Source organism: Chinchilla lanigera, unplaced genomic scaffold (genome assembly GCF_000276665.1).
Source record: "Chinchilla lanigera isolate Chin_1 unplaced genomic scaffold, ChiLan1.0 scaffold00006, whole genome shotgun sequence".
Lineage (NCBI taxonomy): Eukaryota > Metazoa > Chordata > Mammalia > Rodentia > Chinchillidae > Chinchilla > Chinchilla lanigera.
This window is the reverse complement of record NW_004955407.1, coordinates 2198956-2205230: the sequence shown is the minus strand read 5'-3', so window position 1 is coordinate 2205230 and position 6275 is coordinate 2198956. Positions and strand designations below refer to the sequence as shown.

Sequence of the window (6275 nt, the reverse complement as noted above, 5' to 3'; positions counted from 1 at the left end):
GCTGCCTGGGCACCATGAACTGAGAGGTCTCCTCTGCCACATGTCTTTGCTGAGGCGCATTGCACCACCACAGCCCCACCGCTAGAGGCAAGTGATTACGACTGAAATCTTCGATACCTTGAGCCGATGTAAGACTTTATTTTTTAACTGGATTTTTAAATTAGATACTTTGTCATAGTGATGGAAACTGGCACACAGTACATGTGAATAAAAGGCAAATGTAAGGAAGCCATCGGTCTTCAAAAGCATAATTGTGCATTCTGTGAATGTTTAAGGGAACGTTATATATGACTAAATCCATACAACATAATATATGTATGTGTCATGTGATCTATATGCATTATTTGATTTTATTACCATACCTCATATATGAGTTAGTTAACTTTAAGATCACCTGTACTTACATAGTAATCACATATATCATAATCTGGGAAATATTGCTCCTTGCAGAGATACTTAGTGCCTACAAGCACCAGACAACTCTTGTGGAAATACACGCGAACCAAACAGTCCAAGTCCCATGCTGGTGAGCTGCCGCCTTTATTTAGCTTTCACGGCTGAAACAACACCTTCCTGCTTCCTTACAATCCAGGCCAGCAATTGGAGAATCTCAGACTGCTTCTGTACAGCAAAGCCCCAGATTTATTTAACACTGGGCAATTGGTTTATTTTACAAATTATTTATTTAACACTTATAAATAAATAAATAAATAATTTATTTAACAATTATTTATTTAACACTGGGCAATCTGGTTTTCCCGCCTTGCCTTATCTTTTCTTCTCACAAAAGCTACAATGAACTCCCTTTCCACGTTTTTGTCATCACTCACACTGCTGCTTCACTGAGCCTGGCGCTTCCCTGCGCGGGGCTACGAGAACAGTGAGCCTTTTCCTTCGGAATAGTATTGTTTGTTCCATAACCTTAACTTCGTCACCAAGTGACCTCACCAAAGCTGACCTCACCTGCATTTTAGACATATAAGTGTACAAGTATTTCTATATTTGATCTGTGTATCTAATATTAACACGGATTTCGTAGTTTAATTGAACAATTTTATCATTCCTGACTTCTGTAAACCGATAAAATGTTGTCTACATTCAAGAAATAATTTAATTTTACATAATAGACTATTTAATTGTTTTGGCCTTTTAAAACATCAGTTAATATTATTGAGAATGACTCAGATCAGTTTGTAGAGTTTATAAAAATACATGTGGTGAAATTTTGGCACATATTTTAAATATTAGATTTTATATTTTAAAAATAAAATTTAAAATACTGAAATTTACTAATATGATTCAAAAAGCCCTTTTCTAGTGAAACCACCAGTAGACATTTTTTTGACTATTTGCAAGGCTTTTGTTAAAGGAATTTAAAATTAAGGAAAAAAAAATAAGCCTAAACTTAGTTTTCAAAAGATCACACTCTGTACCGAAGGCCAATAATCAAGTTTTTATTATCTTATATTTTTTTCATTTTAAACAATAAGTTTATTTAAACAAGAAGACACTTCATTAAAAGAGAAAACTATTTAAAATTCTTTTTTAAGAGTAATTTTCAGCTGTTTGTGTAACAGCTACACATAAAAAAGTTATAAAATTGTCAGCTTTAAAATCGTAAATGAAAAACACTGCAGTTCTCTAATCAAATTCGGCATGCAAAGTTTTTTGTTGTTTTCTTTTCTGTTAGATTTGTGAGAGCAAAATAACTTCCTGGAATAGAAAGGTGAGAGCTGATGCACAGGCCACTAATGGAGAAGGGGTTGTTGTCCCAGAACCAGTATTTCCCCACCCAGCCTCCATTTGGTGTCAGTCAAATACATTGTCGGTGATATAGTAAGGAAACATGCAACATACGTGTGCACACACACCAGATACTTTACGTACAACGAAGGAATGAAGAGGGGGTAAATGGAAGAACAGAGACTGCTATACGGTAGTAGTCAGGATGTGGTGGAACCAAATTGCAGTTTTCTGATTAAGAATGCATTCTTGGTCCACAGGACAGAATTCTGGAGTAGGGTTGCGGCAGGTTCCGTTTTCCCGGACCCCTCCTGTCTGCTGCTGGAACATACCAGTTGCACCATCGTCCTCCACTTCAGACTGTGCAGGTGTGTCTGCTTCATTGATTGGCTGCCCATCAAATTGGAACCTGATCTGTCTCATTGAAAAACCCTGCTGTTCACAGTAGGCTTTCATTAGTTCACTAAGTGGTGTCTGCCTATTAACTGCACCACAGGACCATCCTACCCTGCACCTTCAAGTGAAGATGCTTGTTGCTCTGAGTCTTGACTCCTTCCTTGGGCTTTTCGTCGGCAATAGTGAGCACCCAAGTTTTCTCAGGTGCCACTTCACAAGACAGGTACCAGTTCTGCACCAAACAAGCACACCAGGTTTTTATTTTATATTTAATTTTTCCTAAGGTAAAAATAACTTCCCTTAATATCTGTTCATATAAATTGATATTGTCACTAGAATGTAAATATATGAATGTTAACATGTTTTCATTTAAACTCATATTCAAATGGCATCGCTATTCACTCTTTTAGACCAAAAATAATGAAACAATCCATCTTTGTTCTAGTACAATGCAAATACAGTTCTCAAATATGATTTTTTCATCAAAATAAATGTTAGAAAAGTCTCAACTTCTTATGAACTATACCATTTTCAGAATTGCTGAAGCTATTTTTAAAAAATTTGTCTCAATTAAAATTCTTTAAAATCTAATCTCCTCACCAAGGACTGGAAACCTGCCCCCCCCCCCCCCCCCGCTTACTGCTCAGGTGAGGTCCATTTGGCTGCCTTAGACTGTTCAGAAGAAGTGTGGTGTAACCACTTCCTGCGTGAAAAAAACATGGCACTCACGACAAGCATTCATTTAATTCTCAGTGATTAAGAATTGCTACCTTTTCTAAAATGCTTCTAGTAGAAACACAGTGCTGTAGATATAATGATATATTTTGTTTCCAAATATTATCAGTGTACTAAATGGATGAAAACATAACAATAAAAGTGAAATGTACTGTGACAAATGTTGAGAGTAAGTTAGAACTATAATCAGGATTTATCTTAGGGTAAATGCTACAGCTTCAAGCACTGTAGGTGAATATTCTCGTGACCTGGACAAGAAAATTTTTCACAAAAACCGGTAAGTATAAAATAGATTATACAATTGTATCACAATGCTTAAGTTTTATTGTCAGCTTCCTGGAAACTTACACATTCATGTGGAAGTGTTATTTTTGGTTTTACACAAAACAGAAATGATACTGTCACATGTTCATAAAGTTATGTTTTTTCTTTTTCACTCCTCATCCCTTGGTTTCCCTTGATTTCCATATCCAATTTTGAGCTAGACCAGTTTAGATCCTAGCATTTCTTCAGCAGTGTTGATATTGATTATACACTGTACAGAACTCAGGTGTACCTGATGGGTATAGATAAGGAAAAAAGGAAAGATTTTTTCCAGACTAGAGAAGCATGGAGAATGGGCAGAAGGTCACAACAGTAAGAAATATGTTGATTCTCCCACATTATAAGCTCTCAGAACTGCAAAAATGAGAATAGGGTAAGAAAAAGCACTAAACTGAGGGACTGTACGCCCAACTCTCTCTTTGAGAAATTCTAGGACCATTAGTTCTCAACATAATGACTTCACCATCATGTGCCAGTGGCCAGATGAATAATGTATCTTCAGATACCTGAAGATCCTGAAGATGGTAAGTTTCTGGATACAACAGTGGGATCTTAGTCTCTCCTGTTGCCACAGGCCATATGGGCAGTACTCTTCCCTGTCTTTGTCCAGGCTGATGCACATAACAAAACAATAACATTTAGCTGTCACATATTCATAATGAGAACATTCTAGAATTTCTGACAGTTCTTTGATTTGAACAGCTCATTTTGACATCTGTTTTAAGAAGTAGCAAGTTTAATCATTCTGACAGAGGGAAGCATATCTACCAACCATTTGATAACAGCCACATGAAAACATCTACATTAAATGTAGTTTTCCTTAGTCAAGTAATTGTTAATGTGCAGTGAAATCAATCTTCTCCAATTCCTCTTTACTTAATGACACTTTACAGGTATACAATAATGGAACACTTACAAAAAATGGAGGGCATGAAAAAAATGAAGTCTCGGTAGAAAAAGCAATAATGGCACTGAAAACAAGTGGACATTTTGAGACTTAATGGAGGTCAAATTGAAAATGATCTTTCTTGAAAATACAATGTAAAGCAATCAGATGCAAGAAAATAAGTTAGTAAAATTTCTATACAGTTTTACCAATTTAATTTTCTATGATTTTTCCAGTTAAAATTAGAAACTTGACCTTTAGCCCCCTAATCCATTTTCTAAGATTTTTTCTTTTTCTCTAGTTTTGTGTTGTGGCTGTTTTCTTTCAGTGTTTGCTTCAATAAATTTTATATATTCTTGAAATGTCTTCCTAGATCTATGAAATTCAGGAGAATGATAGAAATTTTTATGAAACCAAAAAATTATTATATACACTATCAAGTAGAAAATGTGGTTGGCTTGCTTTATCAGAATATCCCAGGGCGTAGATCAATAATGATGGTAATTTTTATACACATAAAATTTTAATAAGCTTAATAAAGAACTGCTTTAAATCAAAGAGCACATCATTTGACCAAAATGACTTCCAACATAAAAGCTGTGATTAATTTAAAGTAACTTTGCTCAACTATTAAGAAACATACAACAAACATGTTAAATGTCAGTAGAAATACATACATATGATCATGCAAAATGGTTTATTTATTTTATTAAAAGCTTTAGAGTCTACAATTTTTACTAAAGTGCTTATGTGCCTACTAGGAAAGAGCATTACCTTGAGTCAGTGATTAAATAATCTTAGAGTTATTTTTGTATTTTATTTTTAAAAGTGAGATCTAGGACCCATCAGCACCACCATCACCCTGTGCTCATTTACAATGCACAGTACTAAAACTACAATGTGCTTCTCAAAATGAATATGGATTTTAATTGGAGCCCCAGGTAATTTTAGGTGTTTTAAAGGGTTCGTCAAACAATTTGAGACTGAATCTGCTTACTTATGATTTTGAAATAAACTAAAAAGAGATGTTAACAATTAAATGTGGCCAGTATCATTCAAAATGTTCACAATAATGTGATACTAGTGAAAGAATGAACAAAGAGATCAATGACTGCAATAGAGATCACAGAAATACATTCACAGAAGTATAGTCAACTGAGTATTGATAAAAGACATACAATGGGGCAAAGATAGTCTAATAAATGACCATGGAAAAACTGGACATCTGGATGCAAAACCAATTAATGTAAATACAGACTTTGTAAGCTTCGCATAAAGTAATTGAAAGTGAACCACGGTTTTAAACATAGACTTCAAAACCATAAAACTCCTAAAAGATAACCTACAAGAAAACTTAGGTGATTTTTTTTTATTATGGCTCTAATAACAAAGATATAATCTGTTGAAAAAATAGATGAACACACTGACTTCATTAAAACTGAAACCTCCTGCTGTGCAAAATGCAGTCAAGAAAATGAAATCACAACTCATAGACTGAAAGAAAATATTTTTTCAATACACATCTAATGAAAAGCAGTATTCCAAAGTGTGCAAACAATCCTTTACATCAACAGTAAGGAAAAAAATACTGACTGGAAAAATAGGCAATAGATTTGAGCAGAAATCTCACCATACAAGATCAGAAATGACAATATGCATACAGAAATGCTTATGATCATATGTTTGGAAGAGCTTCGGGATTTCTATCTCCCTGGATATTGGTCTCTATTTTTTCAGGCTTCCAGCACAGACTTATGCAGGTGACACTACAGTGAATTTCCAGGCTTTTGGTCTTGGCTTCATGTTGCATCCTTGATCCTTCTTGTCCATCATCTTGGGCTGAATAGCTCCTGTATCTTCCCATTCTATGAACACATATGGCCACTGTGGGCTCTCCATCTGTCACTCTGTTGGCCTACCTAAAGAATCCCCCTGCGTAATTGTTTGTATTTTCTACTTATACTGTTCCTTTAGACAACTCTAACAAATACAGCAACACAATAATTCCAACTCTATGACTTTCTGGGAATGTGAAATCTACAAGGACAATAAAACATCCAATGGTTTTCAGAAGTGGTTAGAGGATGGTGGAGAAGGATCCCTAGCCAGAAAACAGAGGATACTTAGAGTGATAAAAGTATTTCACATTGCATTATGATGGTGTGCACATGTAGGTATATGGTCTAAAGCT

At 35.0% G+C, this 6275-nt stretch overlaps 1 pseudogene; it reads right to left on the bottom strand.

Moving 5' to 3' along the window:
- Positions 1–822: 822 nt before the first annotated feature.
- On the bottom strand, positions 823–5983 carry LOC102030387 (annotated as a pseudogene).
- Between the last annotated feature and the right edge of the window lie 292 nt (positions 5984–6275).